The sequence below is a fragment of the Sphaeramia orbicularis genome, chromosome 19 (assembly GCF_902148855.1).
Source record: "Sphaeramia orbicularis chromosome 19, fSphaOr1.1, whole genome shotgun sequence".
Lineage (NCBI taxonomy): Eukaryota > Metazoa > Chordata > Actinopteri > Kurtiformes > Apogonidae > Sphaeramia > Sphaeramia orbicularis.
In genome coordinates, this window is record NC_043975.1 from 16,287,689 (window position 1) to 16,311,237 (window position 23,549).

Sequence of the window (23,549 nt, forward strand, 5' to 3'; positions counted from 1 at the left end):
ATAGTGGAGATGCAGCAATAGACTTAAGTCGCGTTTCCATTGTGTGGTATCGGCTCGACTCGGCTCGGCCTTTTTGTGTTTCCATTACGAAAAAGGACCTGGAATCTGGTACCCGGTACTAGTTTTTTGGTATCACCTCTGCCGAGGTTCCAAATGATACTAACTCGTGACGTATAACACTGCAGACCACTGATTGGTCAGACAGTTTTCTCTGTGGCCCGCCGTTTTACAGAAAACAGATGCGGAAGTGGACAGTAAATATAGTGGTACATTAATCCACATGATAACAGCCCAAAACTACACCATGGTCCGTCGAGGAGATTCAGTCTTTGGTAGCCGATGTAAAAATTCAGACGAGACAACACACAACAAGCGAGTTTTCAGCAACTCTCTGAGCAGACGACACGGAAATAACGCACCGAATCGCTATGACGTCCAGGTACTGTAAAGTCAGTAGTATCCTGTAATGGAAACGGTCTCCAGGAATACAGAGTCGAGCTGAGCCTGGGCCGAGTCGAGCTGGTTCCACGTAGTGTAAACACGGCATTATATCGAACTTCTCTCCCAAAATAGTATCAAAGTGTCTCACCTTTGCTGTTTTCTGATCATAACATATAACTCATGATAGCTTATCCATTGTTGTGTCATATTACGCTTAAAAGGTTAAAATAAATTTGTGTTGGAGTTTCTTTTTTTTTTGGGAGCTGTTCCTTTTAGTTTAATAGTTGCCTAATTCAGTTTCTAAGTAAACATCAGTCTTGGTTTCCTATATAAATGTTATCAGCCTGCATTGTAATTCCTGTGTTTTCGCCTGTCTTCTGCTCCTCTACAGCAGCAACAATGTGAGTGCTAGCTATCGTTAGCTCTTTTAGCTCATACCAATAGCATCACGGACACTAAACAGTCAAACAAAATTTACACATGGACCTTATACATGAAGTTTTAAATCTAAAACTTTACTTCAGTGCAGTATTTTCACAGTTTAGTTTATAAATTGCCAAGATCTGAGGAGTTGTCTCCCATTGGGGTCAGCAAGAGCGCAATATGGTAAATATGTGTGATCTGAGGCTTTTTGTGGTGTTCTACCCTTTTCCAAGTGGCTGAAACGAACTGATGGATGCAGCTTTAAATCAGCTTCCAAACCAACAGGACGACAGAGGTAAATCATCCATCACTGCTGAATCAACTTTCTCCGAGTCTGAACCTGAGATATTAGGGACGACTTGAAGAATAGTCCGAGATCAAGGCGAGATAAGAGGAGGGAGTGGTTAATCCCACCTGAATGATTACCGAACCATTGAGCCACTGGATCTCATCAATTCCCGATCCGGTCTACTTGTGCTTGTGCTTGTTTTGTCAAAATGGGTCTTATACAATGACCTCACTACTCTATCAAATAACTCGAAGATAAGCGAGCGGAGGTAACAACCCAGTCTGCAAACAAAAAACCCTGATTATAAATAGCCTTAAAGAGTGCTTCAGACGGCTGGGAGGAGAGAACACATCACTTTACACACACACACACACACACACATACACAAACACACACACACGTTTTTGGAGTTGTGGAGCAGCAGCCGGGCTGGTTGAGGACACCCCCTCGCTGGATCAGGATTACCTCGCTGCTGTATCAATCCTCCACCGACGAGCCAGTGTGAGTTATGCAATATATCTTGTGTCCTCTTCACTGTCAGGAGCTAATTTATTAGAATACCGTATGCGTGTGACTTCTTTTTATTCAGAAGTTTTATAAAGTAGAGCAATCTGGAAAAACACGGCTAAAACATAAATAACAGTGAAATAATATTGTGCTGTGTCATTCATAAAGGATTGTAAACCTGGCCTGTCCTCTGCTTGACTTGTCCAATTGCAGGTTCTTGTAACAGTTTCTGTGCTTCACTCCTACTTAGTGATCAAAGTGTGGTAGAAAAGGATGAAGATATTTCACTAAAGTATGCATTGTGATACTGGCTTCAAAGGCACGCAGTATTAAGATTCATAACTGTGGGCTTTGGATAGGTAACTTAAGAAGATGATAATAGCCTGAGCAGACGTTTGGGGTGATAATGCAAAGGTGAACTTGTTTTTTTAACTCAGAGGGGAGAGGTGGCGATTAGTTCTTGCACAGAGGAAAGTAAGGAATTAGGAGAAATTATGAAAAAATGCTGTAAGGAGAAAGTCAGGGGAAAAGAAGTGAGAAACGAGGGAGAGAAGGGTATTTATGAAGTCATTGCTCAAACAAATCAAGGTATTTAAGCAGTACTGAGTGAAACAGAACAGTCCTGTTAGGAAGTTATGATGCAGCTGTGTTTCAGCGCATAATGCTGATTACATCTGTTCCACTGATAAAGTCCATATTATTTTATTAGTATTTTTGAGATAACCTTAAACTGAGAGTAAAATAAGCCTTACCATACCGTGTCTCTGTTTAGGTTTTAAGGGGGATCCATCTTTTCTATGAGTTTCTAATGACCTGACAATGAGAATCATGTAGTTTACCTTGTTTTAAATATGTACTATTTAACCCAGTGGTTCCCAACCTTTTTTGGCTCCTGACCTCATTTTAACATCACAAATTTCTGCCGACCCCAGACATTCAAAACGGAGACATTTGTTTTGGCTATAATTAATTTGTTTTTGATCCTGTAATAGTTTGCTATACTATGTTACAAATAAACACTAATTTTAGACAACATTTAGACTTTATATTGTAAATTTTTATTAGTAAGTTTTAATTTTTAAATTTTTTTTAATCAATTATTAGAAATTTTAGGTGACCCCACATGGGGTCCGGACCCCAAGGTTGAAAAACACTACATTAACTGTTCCCAATCCCCTTTTTAAGTTGTTTGGTACAGTCTGTTCTTTCTCAGACTAATAAAATCTTGTGCCACAAACATCTGAAACCAGTTGTACACATCTGAATGAAGGGGTTAAACCAGTGGTGACCCTAGACATTCAAAACAGAGACATTTGTTTTGGCTAAAATTAATTTGTTTTTGATTGTGTACAAGGGTTTTTCTTAACCAGGGAACAGGGGCGCTGCACCCTCATACTTTTGGCTTGCGCCCCCTTACCGAAATTCCGATTTTTTTTTTTGTTTTTTTTTACCCCGAAGCTCACAGTTACGCCAAACGCTAATAGTTACATACAACACAGTACTTACACAACATGCAATCTTTCCAAAAACGATCTTTTCCCGACAAAACTACCACAGTAACAACACACGACAATGTGCCTGGTCATCAAAAACAATAAAATTATTCCAAAACTATCGTTAACATAGTAGGTAGACCATCTGGTGGTTGAAAACAACATGAATTGGCGTCTTTTCAGACCGCACACCATCCCCCCCGCATGGTCGCTTCACTCCCTCGCCTACCTGTGCTCCCACTTACTAATTTTTTCTAGAAAAACCCCTGGTGTAATAGTTTTCTATAATATGTTGCAAATGAATGTTAATTTTAGGCACTATTTAGGCTATATAATGTAAATTTTTATTAGTAAGTTTTAATTTTTTATCAATTACTACAAATTTCAGCCGACCCCATTTGAATTCCAGGCGACCCCACGTGGAGTCACGACCCCAAGGTTGAAAAACACTGATGTAACCCATAAAGACCCAGTGCTACTTTAGTACCAATTCCTAAATGAATTTTCCTCTATATTTACCCTTTCCTATGTGATTTATCACCATTTATTGCAGTATTATCCTCTTTATTTTGTCTCTTTGCAGTAAAAATCAGGTATTTTCCTATATGTAATTTACTGAAACAGAGAAAACTGAAGAAACAGAGACTTTTTCAGCAAATATGTCATTAACTAAACATAAAACCAAGTGTCTCCATCCACTGTCCTTTCTCAAACTCCATGGGTTTTATTGGTGAGTCAGTATTGTAAAAGATAACAGTGTTTCCAAGGTAACTACGGAGCCTCTGAACGTCCAAATGGCTCTTATCTGATGACCGTGAAAAGATGACAAACTGCATTTTACACCAATTATTTACATGTATTGATTGAATTAATGGTTGAGAAGTCATCAAATATTTTAGATCAGTAGATGCTTTTGGCCACCAGTGGATGTTTGGGCCTTTATGGGTTAAATTTAAAGATATTTTGCCTCTATTTTAGCTCAGATCAGATAAACCAAACTCTAAACATTTTATTTGTTTGCAACCACACCACTAGATGACAATAAATCCTGCACCTGTGCTGCTCAAAGGTTTAATAAACAAAAACAAAAAAGTAGTGAAACTAGAAAAGCACCCAGAGTGCACAAACCTACACCAAGGCAGATCAGCCCCCCCACCCCCCGATCACCACCACAACTTAAGTTAGTTCCTTGTGCCAGTATCAACATTTCCATCAAAATGATTCCATAACTTTTTGAGTTATCTTTAGACAAACCCTGATGAAAACATAACCTCCTTGGCGGAGGTAATGAAGAAAAATAAAGGTGTAGTGAGTCTTAGCTTAGTCCCTCTTTAACACACACACACACACACACACACACATACACATTTGCAATCAGTCAAAAACATAGTGACTTTCTGACTCACACTGGCAGAATAATCTGTATAAATCAAGAGAGCCTAAAGGTTAAAGGTCAAAGCAATACTTGAAATATAGAACAACTTTGTCAAAAAGTTTTGGAACTTTTATAAGTAGTTGTTCTATACTACAAGTGCTGCTGGAGTTCTTGACCTGCTTTTAGTTTTTACATTCTCTATCCAACTTGAAAGTAAGTGAAGTTGTGCCAGAACCTTCCACTTTGTTAAAGGTCAAAGGTCATCTTCACTGTGACTCCATAACGTTCAATAAAAGCCCATTTCTCATTCAACGCCATACCGTGTAAAACCAGTCTGTAAGTGGACACAGGTTGTTTCCCACTGTGAAATGTTGTGTAACAACATAGCTGATGTCACAGCTTGTTAAACCCTGACGTCATTTACTCTTGCCGTTCGTGTTCATTCCTTAGTATCAGTCTCCAGAGTCCATAAAACATATCTAGTTGACACTCTGACACTTTACAGGTAATCATAAAGTGCAGAGCAACTGGATGAAACTGATGACTAAAGCTGTATCCTTTGAACAAAATCAGGTTTGGCACTGGTTAACCCATTAATGTGACATTTGTCTTAGTTCACAAATAAAATTTTCTCATATCTGTCCTTAAGTGATTTATCACAATTAATTGTAATATTATCTTCTGTATTTTGCTTTGTTTTCAGTGAAAATCAGGTATTTTCCCACATTTAATTTACTAATCATGTAGCTCAGGGGTAACAAACTCATTTTAGTTCAGGGGCCACATTCAGCTAAATTTGATCTGAAGTGGGCCAAACCAGTAAAATAATAACATAATAATATATAAATAATGTCAACTCCAAACTTTTCTCTATGTTTAAGGGCGAAAAAAGTAAATTTACATTAGGAAAATGTTTACATCTACAAACTATCCTTTCAAACAATGTGAACAACATGAACAAACTGAAAAAATAAGTGTAATTTTAACAATATTCTGCCTCAGTTTATCATTAATACATGTACATTATAACTTACAGATCACAGTGGATCTACAAAGACACAAAACATTTAATAACAGACAGAATATTATTAAAATCGTACTTACTTCTCTTGAGACATTTCAGATTATTCATATTTGTTCAGGTTATTCACATTTTTTGTGAAATTCTACTTTGTTTTAGTTTAAATACATGAAAATATTTACATTTACAAAGAGAAAAATTTGGAGTTGTCATTATTTCTATGTTATTATGATAGTATTTTACCGATTTGACCCACTTGAGTTTGAATTGTTCTGAATGTGGAACCTGAACTAAGAGGATTGTTTATATCTTAGTGTAATTTTTGCATTTCATAAATTCATCCCAAGGGCTGGACTGAACCCTTTGGTGGGCCGGATTTGGCCCCTGGGCCATATGTTTGACACCTTTGTTGTAGATGTTCATTAAATCTCAGAGTAAAGTTAAGGATTATTATTATATCAAAAAAAAACACCCAAAAAAAAAAAACAGAAAACTGGAGAAAAAGTGACTTTTTCAGCAAAGTCTATCATTAACTGAACAAAAACCAAGTGTTTCCATCCACTGTCATTGACCCAACTCCATGGGTTTTACTGGTGAATCAATGTTGTAGAAGATGACGATGTTTCCACGGTAACAACAGAGCCTCTGAACATCCAAATTGGTCAAATATCATGACCATGAAAAGGTGAATAATTGTATTTTACACCAATTATTTACATGGATTAGTGGATCAGCAGGGAGTAACCAAATTATATCAGTAGATGTTTTTGGTAGATGGTGGATGTTTGGGTCTTTATGGGTTAATGTTATCTAGTTTGGCGACCATCATTAGTCCTCACACAGATCTGTGTGCAGTGATTAATCACTGCAGTGACTTAAATACCTGAACTGTAGTGCAATTCTCAGAACAAGAACAGTATGTAGGTAAACATACAGAAAAAATGCACAAAACACAAAAGCCATTTATTATTAAATACCTGAATAACTGTAGTGCATTTTCCCTCAGAACAAGAACAATAAATGTGTGTAAACATACGGAAAAAATCGCCCAAAACACAACACTGATTAATCACTGTTATTAATAAAAATAAATAAATAAATAAGAAAACTGCTCTTTACAAAGACTTGGCTCCCATTGTTCATTTCAAAGAGCCGTTCAAAAGATTCGATTCGTTCGTGAACGTCACATCACTACTTCAGGGTAATTTTTGCCTTTTACACTTCGTAAAGTCAGCCCCTGGGCCAGATGGGAACCTGTAAAATACTAACAGTGAAAAAAGTAAAATTATATTATGATCAGGTTTACATCTACAAAGCTTCCTTAAAAATCTGAATAACATGAACAACTTGAATTGTCTTGAGAAAAAAAAGTGCAATTTTACCAATATTATGCCACGGTTTATCAGTTTATCATTTACACATGTGTGTTACAACTGCATAAAACATTTAGTAACAGGCAGAATATTGGTAAAATTGCTTTTACTTTTCTTAAGACATTTCTGTTTGTTCATATTTGTTCAAGTTATTTACATTTTTTGTAAAAGCATAGTTTGGTAAAGTAAACATTTTCATGTAATTTAACTTTTTTACACCAAAAAACACAAAACGAGAATTTGGGGTTGTCATTATTCATAGGTTATTATGATAATATTTTACTGGTTCTGGCCCACTTGAGATCTAATTGGACTGTATGTGTCTGTATGTGGAACCTGAATTAAAATGATTTTGACACCATTGATTGTTAATATCTTCTGTGTAATTTGTGCATTTCACAAATTCATCCTGGGTGCCAGATTGGACCCTTCGGCGGGCCAGTTTTGGCCCCCGGGCCACATGTTTGACACCTGTGCTCTATGGCATTACATCAAACTTACGGAGAGGACACCTTTATAAAGTTCTTTCAAACTCAAAAAATGAATATGAAATCCAGCTTCAATGATTTGCAGAGGTAAACATCATAGGACACTATTTTAATTATAATGACACTGGTGGAAAACACTACGAGTAAATCTCATAATTCCAAGGTATGAAATTATTCATGTTTCCAGGTACATCTAGATCAATTCACACATTGATTGATTGATTGATTGATGTATTTATTTCAAACATGAATGTCAAATAGAAGAAAATAAACAAAACACTTAAACATAAGTCATTTAATATATATTCGAAAAGGAGTGAGAAGTACAACTTATAAACTCCCACTTCTTCTCCTTATATAATTAACCCTTTCATGCACAAATAATTATTATTAGTCAAGATTTTTTTTAATTGAGTGTTTTTATTCCTCCTTAGGCATGAAAAAAAATTCCGATCAAGTATTTTTTCCTCACGGAAATACAAAAATGTCCATGCATTTAATTTTTGAAGTAAAGAAACATAAACCCAATATCAGAAAGTGAGATGAAAACAATGAAATAAAAACATTTTAATGCTGCTAATCTGATGTTTTCTCACATTTTAACATATTCTAATGCTAGTTATAACTCACGTCATGGAGATAATTTGCAAAAAAAAACCCAAAAAAACAAAAAAAACCCCAACTTTTTATCTAACAAATAACAACTGATTTACACTAAAACATGTTACTCCAGATCGGGTTTATCAAGAACAGCAAAGTTACTGTAATGGTGTGAATTGCAGTGTATGGGATGATGCATAAGTGTCCACTGTGTTGGCTGATATGGAACTAAAACAACAAAACCTATGAATATACAAGAGAACAGCTGGAGAAGAACTGTCCACTGGAGTGACCACTATGCATGAAAGGGTTAATAACAATAATAACCTTCCTCGTCTAATCATATCTATACACTATGCCATAATATGACTGATACTTACTAGGAAATAATTAGGTTTCTGGCTTCATATTATTATGAACAAATATAATATGATTTACATAAACACATAATACAATAACACATATATGTAAATCCATATTCATACACAGATCTATACACACATATACACCTACATATATACACACACACACACATACACATCTATACATGCATTTACACACACTTACCACATACTTGTACATCTTTATCACACCCAGTCATCCCCAAGCCCTCTCTCCTCCCTGTACCTCTGAAAAATTGTCTTTGTACCTCTTTTTAAATTCTTTCATGCTTGGACATTACTTTAACTCTATATTAAATGTGTTCCACAGTCTCACCCCGCTGACAGAAACACAAAAACCCTTCCTAGTCGTGTGTATTAAGGGAATTTTAAAGTTAATTTTCCCCCTTAAATCACAACCCCCCTCATGAATACTGAATAATTTCTGTATATTTGTTTACACACACATTTGAATAAAAAATTTGACAAACTCATGTACATTTTTCCACAGTTACACCCTGTACTTTAACATGAATGTAAGTTTATGGACTAAAAACCGAACTCTGATCTGCTCCGATCTACTTTTCTCCGCCCATCGTCAATTTAAAACACGATCATTATTAGAAACGAGTGCAGCCAGGAGCGAAGCCATGCAGACTTGTTGGCGTAGGTGAGCGTCGGGGGCCAGGTCTGAGGCCCCAGCCAGCTCAAGAACCAGAGGAGGGTTGTTTATAGAAGCAGAGACGTTCAGGAGGGAACGTATCTTCTGGGCTGATCCCAGGAGCCGGACCTAATTAGAAACAACTGGTTGAAATTCACTTCAATGGCTGCGCAGATCTTTCTTTTTATGTTGCTTGGCCGGTCCTGCACGTTCATCAGCTGCACCTCGAGGCTCATCTCCATCTCTTAAGACTCCTTTGGCTGAGCGGTGTTTGTGGATTTCATGGATGGTAAAAAGAAATTTGAGTCGCGCCACCTCAACTCTCCCCACCGTTATCTTTTCCTGCACTCTCTCTCTCTTGCACTCACACACAAGTCTTGTCTTGAAACAACAGGCCACAATCACACTTGTCAGGTCAAATCTGTTTCCACTTGGCCCTGGACTTTCATGTGTTTAGACCTCGCCCTGCTTACTTTTAAGAAACATTACATCATGAACCTGGTTTACTGTAGGTGCTTCGTAGCGTCTGAATCTCTCACCCCCGCTTGTGTTTGGAGTCGAGTCAGTTATCATTAGCGATGAGATCACGGAGGGATGGCGCTTACAAGCAAGAAGAAGAAGAAGAAGAATAAGTGCCACTGCTGCAAACCGCAAAGTTCGATTCAGTGATGACCCGGTGCTGCAACATCCACATGGTGATTACACGTCTGGCAATATCGCATTCTGGCACACGCAAACCCAGACGTGAACCCCTCCAAGCTTTCAAGTCAATCTAATCCTGTCATCAGACCATCTCATACGGGAGTTCCTCATTCAATTGGCATTCGAATGTTCCCTTTCAGAGGTGCACTGGCAGAGGCAGTCGCTCATATTTGAACCAGGTGGAGTTTCAGGTCAATATTTCTCATAATATAGACTAAATAATCACGGGACCGACTTATCGTTGCTTTAACGACGCAAATTCTAGCCTAACGACGGTGTTACTGGTAAAAATAAGTTTTATATTTCAAGACCGCAATCTCACCTGACACCTTTATTAATAGTGAGACGTCTGTAGAAATATATTGAGAGACAGAATGAGAGAATTTGAGAAAGGGGCTGTTTGTAAAATTGATGTGGAGATGTACTGAGCGCATGACGGATGGATTGCACAAGATACATATACAGTACATTACAGAGCGAGGCCTGCGCTGAGCCTCAAGCCAGACGCTCGCTGGTTATTTGACTCATGAAAGAAAACAAATCAAGCCTGAGCTGAAAATAAACTCCTCACTATTGACTACCGAACTGCATTGTTGTACATCCCTGGAATTTGCACCGGCGTCCAACCCTATTTTCCCTGCTTTCATTTCCTACTTCTTATGTGTTGCTAGGTTTAGGCTACAAAAACACTAATTTGCTATTAAAGCTGCAAATTACTATGTATAATATGGAAGGTTGGCAGCTCCACACAGCCTTTTAGCCCATGTTAGCTTATTGTTTTGGGTTTCTAACTTGCTGATCCACTGTTATCCTCAATGTAAGTAACAGCAGAATACGCCACATAATTGTTTATTTTAGTCATGAACAGTAATTGGCCAAATTGTCTCTTCAAAGGTCTACAGTATGCGTCAAAGTACATTCCGTGCTAGTTTCACCATGCTCGTTCATTTAAATGGTGCTGTACATCAGGGGTGTCAAACATGTGGCCCGGGGGCCCAGTGAGGCCCGCCAAAGGGTCAATTTCGGCCCCTGGGATGTTTTTGCCGAGTGCAAAAATTCCATAGTCTGGAACTGAATTAAGCAAAAAAAAAATTTAGCTTGAATTAAGGAAAAAATCTTGAATTAAGCCAAAAAAATCTTCAGTTAAGTAAAAAAAAAATCTTGAATTAAGCAAAAAAAAATCTCAAATTTAGCAAAAAATCTTGAATTAAGCAAAAAAAACTTTTTTTTAGTTAAGTAAAAAAAAAAAAATTTATTAAGCAAAAAAAATCTTCAGTTAAGTAAAAAAAAATCTTGAATTACGCAAAAAAAGAAATCTTCAATTAAGTAAAAAAAATCTTGAATTAAGCCAAAAAAAATCTACAATTCACAACTTAATTTTATTTTCTTTGTTTTAGTGCAAAAAAGAACATTAAATTATGAAAATATTTACATTTACAAACTATCCTGTAACAATAAAATGTAAATAACCTGAACAAATATGAACAACCTGAAATGTCTAAAGAAAATTAAGCACAATTTTAACAATTTTTCTGCCTGTTCCTCAGTGTTTAGTGTCTTTGTAGGTCTGATCCATAACGCACATGGAGAAATGAGAAGCTGAGGAATAATATTGTTAAAATTGCACAAAATTTTCTTATGTTTTTTTTTTTTGGGATAGTTTATAAAAGTATTTTCATAATTTAATGTTTTGGTTTTTTTTTTACACTAAAACAAAGACAAAAATTTGGAGTTGTCATTATTTATAGGTTATTATATTATTATTTTTGTTATAGCTTATTGTTTTGGGTTTCTAACTTGCTGATCCACTGTTATCCTCAACATAAGTAACAGCAGACAACGCCAGGAACCACGTAATTGTTAATTTTAGTCATAAACAGTAATTGGCCAAATTGTCTCTTCAAAGGTCTACAGTATGCGTCAAAGTACATTCCGTGCTAGTTTCACCATGCTTGTTCATTTAAATGGTGCTGTACATCAGGGGTGTCAAACATGCAGTCCAGGGACCCAATGAGGCCCGCCAAGGGGTCCAGTTCAGCCCCTGGGATGTTTTTGCCGAGTGCAAAAATTCCACAGTCTTGAATTGAATTAAGCAAAAAAAAAATTTAGCTTGAATTAAGGAAAAAATCTTGAATTAAGCCAAAAAAATCTTCAATAAAGTAAAAAAAAAAAAAAATCTCAAATTTAACAAAAAATCTTGGATTAAGCCAAAAAAAAAAAAAAAAAATCTTCAGTTAAGTAAAAAAAAATCTTGAAGTAAACAAAAAAAAATTAAAAATCTTTAATTAAGTAAAAAAAAAAATTAATTAAGCAAAAAAAAAATCTTCAATTAAGTTAAAAGAATCTTGATTTACGCAAAAAAAAAAAGAAATCTTCTCTTAAGTAAAAAATATCTTGAATTAAGCCAAAAAAAAAATCTAGAATTAACAACTTTTTTTTCTTTGTTTTAATGCAAAAAATAACATTAAATTATGAAAATATTTACATTTACAAACTATCCTGTAACACTAACATGTGAATAACCTGAACAAATATGAACAACCTGAAATGTCTAAAGAAAATTAAGCACAATTTTAACAATTTTTCTGCCTGTTTCTCAGTGTTTAGTGTCTTCGTAGATCTGATCCATAACGCACATGGAGAAATGATAAGTTGAGGAATAATATTGTTATTGTTAATATTGTTGTTGTTGGACACCATGCGTTTAATTTTTGAAGCGAAGAAACATGTATTTACTGTCATACTGTGTGAAAACTATGAAATAAATGTTTTTTTTAATGTTTCTAATCTGATGTTTTCTCACATTTTAACATACTATAATAGTAGTTATTACGCACTCAAAAAATTTGCAAAAAACAACAAAACACAACAACTTCTTGTTTAAAAAACAAAATAAAACAGTTAATTACAGTCTAATGACAATTAGCAATTGATTTACACTCAAATATGTTGCTACAGATCAGGTTTCTCAAGAACAGCAAAGTTACAGTAACGGTATGAATTGCAGTGTATTATGGGATGATGCATAAGCGTCCACTGTGTTGGTTGATATGGAACTAAAACAGCAAGATCCATGAATATATAGGAGAACAGCTGTAGAATAACTGTCCTCTGCAGTGACCGCTATGCATGAAAGGGTTAATGTACTGATTATGTAGATGTTCATTAAAGCTCAGATTAAAGTTGAGGAATATTATATCCGAAACAGAAAACTGAAGAAAAAGATTATTTTTTTTCTGCAAAATATATTAATTGAACATAAAATAAGTGTGTCCATCCACTGTCATTGATCCAACTCCATGGGTTTTACTGGTGAATCAATGTTGTAGAAGATGACGGTGTTTCCATGGTAACTACGGAGCCTCTGAACGTCCAAATGGGTCATATCTGATGACCATGAAAAGATGACAAACTGTATTTTAAACCAATTACTTACATGTACTGATGGGATTAGTGGATCAACAGGTATTAAACATTTTATATAAGTGTATGATTATGGTCGCCAGTGGATTTTTGGGACTTTCAGAATCAGAATCATAATTACTTTATTTGTCATTTGCAGAAAAAGTGCATTGGATAAACGAGTTGCAAGAGCTCAGCATAAAAACTACATAAAAGACAGTACAAGGTACGGGTTCAGCTGGCAATAATGGATAACATCTTTAACGTTTTGCATTCATTTCTAATTTTAGGATTAACATTTTGCTTGAATGCTAAAAAAAAAATCCAACTTTCCTGTCCTGTATTTTTCTTCTACATACATAAGCCGCCAGCGCTAAGAACAGCTCTGTTGTTGTGCTTCTCGTATACAATCACACATCACTGTCAGCCTATGTTGCTGATATCTGCTGGGTGTGCTCTGTGTTTTGGACAGAAAAAGGCTCGAGGAAGTTGTTTTAGCTGTGAGGCTTTTAAAGGCAAGTCAACCTAAACAGGGGGTCCTGTAAGTACGTTTACCATCAGCTGCAGACCACAGAGGGAGCGCAGGGGTGAACGGGGTGATGTAGGTCGAAGAGGCCGCACCGCTCACTTTAAGTAGAATGAGTAATATATTCGTCCAGCGGTGATTCATAGCTCTTTGTATCCAACTGGACGGCACAAAAAGAATCACGGTGAAAAATGATATAATTCTTGACCTTCATCGTAATCACGTAACACATCGAGGGCTTTCGCTGTAAGCTTAAACCTTGTGTTCCAGGCCAAGGTGAACTTTCTGAAACAAATGGTATCAATTTGCTTCCAGTCATTAGAGCGCACCGTCGACTGGGATGACATACTGTAGATCCGAGCTAACCGGGACCCCGATCTTAAATCAAATGACCAGCTTTCCCACTAAAGAATGCGTTTGGTTTCTGCCACTGCAGGAGAAGACTGGTGACAGACTGGGAGTTTAATGGTTTTAGACAACTGTGGGCAGTTTGCAAGGATGATTGAGAATGGTTCCGGCTGCTCCCTTCTTTTTTTCCCCCCTCCTCTTTTTTTAGGGGGAAAGAATGAAAAACAAAACAACACATTCCCTCCCTTTCCTCCCACTCTTCTTCGCTAGCATGCACACCCCTGGAGAGAGAGTGCACCCAAGGCGTCCAACAGAAACACCAAACAGAAATAGAGCTGCTATTTCAGTCAGAACTGGCTGTTATTTTTAGAAAAAGTGACATGTTCTACGTTGAATTACAACATCATAAGGTCACCCCATACCCACTTTTTTTCCTCCTCCAGCCGATGACTCACCACAAAGTATGCGGTGACGTTACCCCTACTATGCACCCCGTGTTCTGATCAAAAATGTGATATTCAGCTCATTGACCTGATTCAATCATAGGGGAGGCTCTTACTACCCCCCCCTCCCCAAGTCTGCTTCTTGTTTAAGTTGATGGTTTGATATCACAGGTACAACAGATAGATTGGTTGACTTCATGTTTGACCATGGACAGGTTCCATGAGTTTCTCCCGCCTATGACAGCACATCATAATTTTGTTTGCAGGATTTGAATGAAATGTAGTGAAAACATGTAACAGGATCATGTTGGTATGCCAGGCTGAAACATACAAAACACATGCTTCCAATTTCTTACTCGCTTTAGTGTTTCGTCCAACCGGTGACGTAGTTCGAAATGAAAAGGTGGCTAATCTCCGAGCACCAGAAAAGCATCACTAATAAACAATCATAGAGTCATGACTGTAGCAGTATAATAAACCACTTTATAGAGAAAATGGTTAAAATATTAGTTTACAAAATGTTTTCAGAGAAAATCATAAAACTGTACAAATAACAAAAGACGGATAAAAGGGGGGATTAAAAAGGATCAAACTGTTTGAGAAATTTAATTCAAATAAAATCAAACAAAGGAAAAACGACACAAGATGTTTAAATAAGTGGTTATAAAAAATGTTCCTGGATTACACAGTTAACCGAACAACCCTTTCAAAGGAACCTTTAAGAAACGGATTAGCCTGATAGCAGAAGGCCAAAATGCACGTCTTCCAACATCCATCCATCCATCCATCCATCCATCAAGGTCATAACAAAAACTAACGAAATGACAAAAACTATAATTGAAAAACATTTTTGTTAACTGAAATAAATAAAAACTATAATTAAAAGAAAAAACGATAACTAACTGAAACTGTATTGTGTGCTTACAAAACTAACTAAAACGGATAAAAATTATGGATAAAATTCCCTTCGTTTTCATCTTTGTCAATATTGGATTCACGGTCCGTCACTTGTGGTTTCCAGTCGTCTTCTGGTCCCCACTCTACCTGGGAACATGGAGACTAATGTTGGGAGAAAGCAGCAGAGTCCTGTCTGGGATTTATTTGAATACGACAGCGAAGAAGATAAAAGATACGACAAAACTAAAACTAAACTAAAACTAAGCATTTACAAGAAAACGAAAACTAATAAAAACTAGCAAACCTGCTCTAAAAAATTAAAACTAACTGAATTAGAGAAAAAAAGTCAAAACTAAATTAAACTAAACTATAATGAAAAATCCAAAACTATTAAAACCTTTCCATCCATCCATCCATCAAGGTTATTATCGTTAACGAAAACTAACAAAATGACAAAAACTAGAATTGAAAAAACATTTTCATTAACTGAAATAAATAAAAACTATAATTAAAAGACAAAACGATAACTAACTGAAACTGTATTGTGTGCTTACAAAACTGACTAAAACAGATAAAAATTCTGGATAAAATTCCCTTAGTTTTCGTCTTTGTCAATGTCGGATTGATTCGAAATTGATTTATTTCGCCCTAGCAATTTTAGCTAGCAGCACCGTACGGCACTTCATGGTCCGTCACTTGTGGTTTCCAGTCGTCTTCTGGTCCCCACTCTACCTGGAAACTAAAGTTGGGAGAAAGCAGCAGAGTCCTGTCTGGGATTTATTTGAATACGAGGGCGAAGAAGAGAAAAGATACGACAAAACTAAAACTAAACTAAAACTAATTATTTACAAGAAAACGAAAACTAATAAAAACTAGCAAACGTGCTTTAAAAGCTAATTAAAACTAACTGAATTAGAGAAAAAAAGTCAAAACTAAATTAAACTAATCTATAATGAAAAATCCAAAACTATTATAACCTTTCCATCCATCCATCCATCCATCCATCCATCCATCCATCAAGGTTATTATCGTTAACGAAAACTAACAAAATGACGAAAACTAGAATTGAAAAAACATTTTCATTAACTGAAATAAATAAAAACTATAATTAAAAGACAAAATGATGACTAACTGAAACTGTATTGTGTCCTTACAAAACTGACAAAAACCGATAAAAATTATGGATAAAATTCCCTTCGTTTTCATCTTTGTCAATGTCGGATTGATTTGAAATTGATTTATTTCGCACTAGCAATTTTAGCTAGCAACACCATATGGCACTTCATGGTCCGTCACTTGTGGTTTCCAGTCGTCTTCTGGTCCCCACTCTACCTGGAAACTAATGTTGGGAGAAAGCAGCAGAGTCCTGTCTGGGATTTATTTGAATACGACAGCGAAGAAGATAAAAGATACGACAAAACTAAAACTAAACTAAAACTAAGCATTTACAAGAAAACGAAAACTAATAAAAACTAGCAAACCTGCTCTAAAAAATTAAAACTAACTGAATTAGAGAAAAAAAGTCAAAACTAAATTAAACTAAACTATAATGAAAAATCCAAAACTATTAAAACCTTTCCATCCATCCATCCATCCATCAAGGTTATTATCGTTAATGAAAACTAACAAAATGACGAAAACTAGAATTGAAAAAACATTTTCATTAACTGAAATAAATAAAAACTATAATTAAAAGACAAAACGAAAACTAACTGAAACTGTATTGTGTGCTTACAAAACTGACTAAAACAGATAAAAATTTCTGGATAAAATTCCCTTAGTTTTCGTCTTTGTCAATGTCGGATTGATTCGAAATTGATTTATTTCGCCCTAGCAATTTTAGCTAGCAGCACCGTACGGCACTTCATGGTCCGTCACTTGTGGTTTCCAGTCGTCTTCTGGTCCCCACTCTACCTGGAAACTAAAGTTGGGAGAAAGCTCAGAGTCCTGTCTGGGATTTATTTGAATACGAGGGCGAAGAAGAGAAAAGATACGACAAAACTAAAACTAAACTAAAACTAAGCATTTACAAGAAAACGAAAACTAATAAAAACTAGCAAACATGCTTTAAAAGCTAATTAAAACTAACTGAATTAGAGAAAAAAAGTCAAAACTAAATTAAACTAAACTATAATGAAAAATCCAAAACTATTATAACCTTGCCATCCATCCATCCATCCATCCATCCATCCATCCGTTTTTTCTGGGCAGTAACAGAAAAGCCAACCTATCTCATCTTGGCTATCTCCTCCATGGGAACATTGAAGCATTGTCAAACCATATGGGATAAAATCTGTCCTGGTCACATGACCAGGGATGTGTCCAGGACGGAGATGAACCACCTCAAGTGACTCCTTTTGAAGAGAAGGAGCAACTCTTCTCTGAACTTCTCCAGGATGACCAAAGTCCAGACACTATCTTTCAGGCGAAGTCCATCCGCACTTCAGAGAAAATCCATTTACACTATTTCTGTCAGTAATCTTGTTCTTTAGATCACTGCACTGGAAAAAATCTAAATCTTACCAAGTGTATTCTTCTCATTTCTAGTCAAAACATCTCATCACACTTAAAATAAGACATAATCACCTAAAGAGTAACTTTTCAGTGAGATATTAGAGCATATTTTTAGACAATAGATCTTGAAAATCGTATTTCAAGAAATCTTACCAAGATGATTTTCACCTGTTCCATTGGCAGATTTTCTATGCTTAATTCAAGCAAAAATTATCTTCCGTACTGCCAAACTTCTGTCTATCAGTATTCTCTAAAATATCGTGGACCAAATCTGTGGAATAATCTACAACCTGAACTTCAATCAACACCTTCTTTATCATTGTTTAAAAAGCATCTGAAAAGGACTGGAATTCATGACACAATGTAAGGTTGGATATCATTTAATTTGTATTTGATGATTTGTAATTTGATTTGCCTTTTTATTGTTTATACTTTAGTTTATTATTTCAGTTATATTGTGTTTTTTATTCTTTTTTCTTTTTTTTCTCCTATGTATTGTTTTACTTTTTTTATTAGTAATAGTAAACAAGACAATGTGGACAGAAAAACAACAACATATAAACAAAGGGAAAATCAAACAAATAAACAAACAAACAAACAACAACAACAAAGTATTGACAAACAACAACGACAACATCATATTACAATGAAAAAGATCATTAATGTAAATAGCAAACCTTTATTGGCTTCTAACCTCTCCTGCACAATGATGTTACTTGTTTGAATGTTGTTTTTTTGTTGTTTTTTCTTATTTTCTCTTGCTGTTTTATGATGTGCAAATAAATAAATAAATAAACTGCCAATGGAACAAATAAAAATGATCTTGCTAAGATTTCTTGAAATAAGATTTTCCGGATCTATTGCCTTAAAATAAGTTCTTATATCTCGCTGAAAAGTTACTCTTTAGGTGATTATGTCTTATTTTAACTGTGATGAGATATTCTGACTAGAAATGAGAAAAAGCACTTGGTAAGATTTTGATTTTTTGCAGTGTACCCACATATTTTGACCACAGCTGATTACATTAAATGCTTCCACAATAAAAGTAATGAAATTTTACCACATGAGAGTCACTGATAAAGAAAAATCAAGTCAAAAATGCTGGTTGGCTGAACTTTCCAAGATACAGCCTTGGGTCAAATGTGAAATTCAAGAATTAACGAGAGAATGGGTTTGACTCAAAAGGAATATTTGTCTCAGAGCTACAAGATCTACTTCAAAACACTGTCTGCACATTAGAATACATTCACTTTACAGGTTCTATTTAGTGGAAGATTTATAAAACTATTATATAAATGTACATAAACCAATATATATATGTAATTACACTAAATCATATACCTTGAAAACATCAGCAAACCGGCACTTTTGCCATTTATTTTCCAATTAATCTTATTAAAATACGTAACATTTAGCACATTTAATCTCTGAAGCAAATCATTTCTAAAAAATTGTAGACCACTGTTATAGTAACATAGACAGACTGGTTCCCTTTTTGCAACAACAGACCATCTATCAACCTTCTACTCCATCCTTCTCCCATACGTGGAACACCTTCACTTAACTCATCCCCAACCTAGAACACCACCTCCAACAACCTCCTAGAACCACTGCCTCAGATTTGGGGATTCTAATTGTGATCTAAGCAGTAAACAGCCCAAGTATGAGCTGGGGGGTCACACCTTGATGAAGCCTACGGGACCACATTACCAACAACAATACACAATCCTGAGGCCACCACACCACACACCCTCCTCCCATTCATCATATTAACATAACCTAGCTGAAATCTCCTGAAAAACATGCAATATTTGAACTCCCACTGGAATGTTTTTGGCACATGCTGATACAAATTAGTAATGATACATATGGTAAAGAAACTAAATCCCCCCCATCCTTGATCAAGGCAGATCTGCACAGGTTATGAGGTTTACCAAATGGTTTCATAAACCTGGAAATGCTGTGAATCATGTTTTGGCCTTCACAGACACCAGACCTCAATCCAACAGAATACTTCGAGATTTTGCAGAGACATGTCAACACATGGCTCCCAACCAACCTCATCAAAAGCAAATGAGGAAATATCTAGTAAAACAATTCACTAGACTTGTATTTAAATATATGATAAAGTGCAGTAATGTTGGTTTAAAGTGGCTCAAAATTATACTAAACTACTTTGCATGCTTTTGATCCGAAATATGTCATATGTAGATAATATACAAATACAAGATACACATCATGTGGACCTGGAGAATGTTAAGTATATATTCTATGTCCACTGTCAAAGAATTCAAATTAGCTGTATTTGTTGGAATATTACAATTAAAACACTTACAGTTGTGCTCATAAGTTTGCATACCCTAGCGGAATTTGTAATTCTTTGGCTATTTTTCAGACAATATGAATGATAATACCGAAACTTTACTTTGACTCATGGCTAGTGGTTGGGTGAAGCCATTTATTATCAAACCAATGTGTTTGCTCTGTTTAAATCAGGGGTGTCAAACATGCGGCCCAGGGGCCAAATGCGGCCCGCCAAAGGGTCCAGTTCGGCCCCTGGGATGTTTTTGCCAAGTACAAAAATTCCACAGTCTTGAATTGAATTAAGCAAAAAAAAAATTTAGCTTGAATTAAGGAAAAAATCTTGAATTAAGCCAAAAAAAAAAAAAATCTTCAATTAAGTAAAAAAAAAAAAATCTTCAATTAAGCCAAAAAAATCTCAAATTTAGCAAAAAATCTTGAATTAAGCAAAAAAAAAAAAAAAAAAAAATCTTCAATTAAGTAAAAAAAAAAAAAAAATCTTGAATTAAGCCAAAAAAAAAAAAAATTTCAATTAAGTAAAAAAAAAACTTCAATTATGCAAAAAAACAAAAAACAAACTTTAATTAATTAAAAAAATCTCGAATTAAGCCAAAAAAAAAAAAAAAAATCTAGAATTAACAACTTCATTTTTTTTCTTTGTTTTAGTGCAAAAAATAACATTAAATTATGAAAATATTTACATTGACAAACTATACTGTAACACTAAAATGTGAATAACCTGAACAAATATGAACAACCTGAAATGTCTAAAGAAAATTAAGCACAATTTGAACAATTTTTCTGCCTGTTCCTCAGTGTTTAGTCTCTTTGTAGATATGATCCATAATGCACATGGAGAAATGATAAATTGAGGAATAATATTGTTAAAATTGCGCTAAATTTTCTCACGTTTTTAAATTTCAATTTCAATTTTTTCAGGGTTTTTTTTTTTTTTGGATAGTTTGTAAAAGTAAGTATTTTCATAATTTAATGTTTTGTTTTTTTTTTTACACTAAAACAAAGACAAAAATTTGGAGTTGTCATTATTTACAGGTTAATATGTTATTATTTTTCTGGTCCGGCCCACTGCAGATCAAATTTAGCTGAATATGGCCCCTGAACTAAAATGAGTTTGACACCCCTGGTTTAAATCCTACTGACAACAGAAACTATCCAAATGACCCTGATCTAAAGTTGACATACCCTAGTTCTTAATCCTCTGTTTTGGCCCCTTTAACATCAGTTACAGCTTGAAGTCTTTTGTGGTAGTTATGGATGAGACACTATTTTCTCAGATGGTGAAGCTGCCCATTCTTCTCAGCAAAACTCCTTCAGTTCCTTTAAGATTGTGGGTTTTCCTGCATGAACTGCATGTTTGAGACCTCCCCAAAGTGGCTCAATGATATTGGGTCAGCAGACTCAGATGGCCACTCCTTCACCTTCCCTTTTTTCTGCTGTAGCCAATGACAGGTGGGCTTGGCCTTGTGTTTTGGGTCATTGTCATGTTGGACCATCCAAGACCGTCCCATGTGCATTCTGTCAGGGTGTGTAAACTTATGAACACAACTGTACTCATTTTGTTTTTCCACTGCAGTGAAGGCAGCATCTTGTCTTTCATTCCAGTGGCATTATGTGTTTTCCAATGAAACCACTGGTCACTTGAACCAAAATGACTATTTATAGTAAATGTCTTCTTGAAATGAGTCAGTAAATTAGTCACTTGTAGATAGAATTGAGATGAAAACACTAACGGCATTTTTTTTTTCCTTTCAACATAAACCTTTTGTCAGTTCACTGTTCAAAAGGACAATATTTGGGGCCTAACACTCTTATAAACATATACTTGGTTAACATGTTGTTTATCCTTTTAGAGAAGTAACAGCAGCTGCAAACCCCAAACCCTCAGCTGACTTATGTACGCTAAGTCACCACAGTTTTACAAAGTCACATGTTGTCAGTTTTTTTTTGTTTGGGTGATGGATTCACCTGGATGATGTTTTCCATTAAATTTAAGTCAGAATTTAACATGTCGACAATGACCGTAGACATCTATGACAGAGATAACAGCACAAGCTTAGTTTAGTAAAGTCATTACCAAGAGTTAAACTAACTAAATATAAATGTAGATTATTAACATAAATACAGTTCAATATGTGGTCAGTCTGTATTCATGCTTAACCATCCGGTATCCCAACCAGCAAGGCCCTTCCTAAGCACCAAGTGTGCCGTTTTGGCACACTTGTGGAATAATGTCAACAATTTTCAGTTTGTTTTTAATTGATTTATACTTTTTTCGATTTTATCAACTTCAGCCGTAAATAAAAATACCAAATACTCAATAACTGTCACATTTTTTAACCCTTTAAATGCCTTGTTTGTAATGTACACAAAAACCTTTTTTTTTTTTTTGGACACAAAAAACACAAAAAATTAATTTTTTTCATTACACTACATAAAAAGTGGATCACATATTATTTGATTTTTGCAACCTGGCATATGTCAATGATTAACTCCAACATTGTTAATTTGCATTATTATTTTTGGCGCTAGGTCAAATATTCAAAAACACTAGCATCTGTCACCAAGTGCGCCAAAAAGGCACACCTATAAATCAAACTATTAAATATTATATATTGATTTATTTTTCTGCTGTAATTTGATTTTATTTTCGTAAATCAAGGTCAGCCCTAATCAGCATACATATTAAATAATCATTCATTTTAGATTTTTTTAACCCTTTAAACGATCTCTTTTCATCATGATGTTACTACATTTTTGATCCAAAAAACACAAAATATGTTTTTTGGGTTTTTTTTCAAAATACGACAGAAAAATGGGATTACATATTATTTGATTTTTGCAGCCTGGCATATGTCAATGATTAACAGCAACTTTAACAATGCTAATAAATTATTTTAGACCCCCACCTCTCAAATGAAGCCCAGATATCAGTAAAAGCAGGATTTATGCCTTAATGGCTTTGGGATCAAAAACAGTGGTTATAATGGAAGAAATAGTGCGTTTTAGGCACACTTGGGAGACAGATGCTAGTCTTGTAATTTCCTTTTGTTTACAATGTGCAAATTTTAGTTGGTGGCCAGAATTTTAAAGATCATACAAAAATGAACAACTTTTGAATTCTAACCTTATTTAAATTGTGAAAAATAATATGATGCTTTTTAACACGAAGTCCAAAGTGTGCCTAAAAAGCGCACCCGGATACCAAAGGGTTAAGTTTATGTTTCTCCATGTTTGGGCCTTTTATCAACATGTAAACAAACTTTTTCTTACAAAAATCGAGATTTTTAAAAAGGATTTAAAAAATGCTCAAGTGAATATTCCGTTTCCTGCGTATCTATGTGGAC

General features: G+C 35.2%; 1 protein-coding gene across 1 annotated transcript in view; it reads left to right on the top strand.

Moving 5' to 3' along the window:
- Window positions 1–1,598: 1,598 nt before the first annotated feature.
- LOC115410092 (myocardin-like) overlaps window positions 1,599–23,549 on the top strand; it is a 466,879-nt gene continuing 444,928 nt past the window's right edge. The window contains exon 1 of the mRNA XM_030121535.1: window positions 1,599–1,654. The gene's annotated coding sequence lies outside the window, so the exon portion shown is untranslated. The remainder of the gene's footprint in view (window positions 1,655–23,549) is intronic.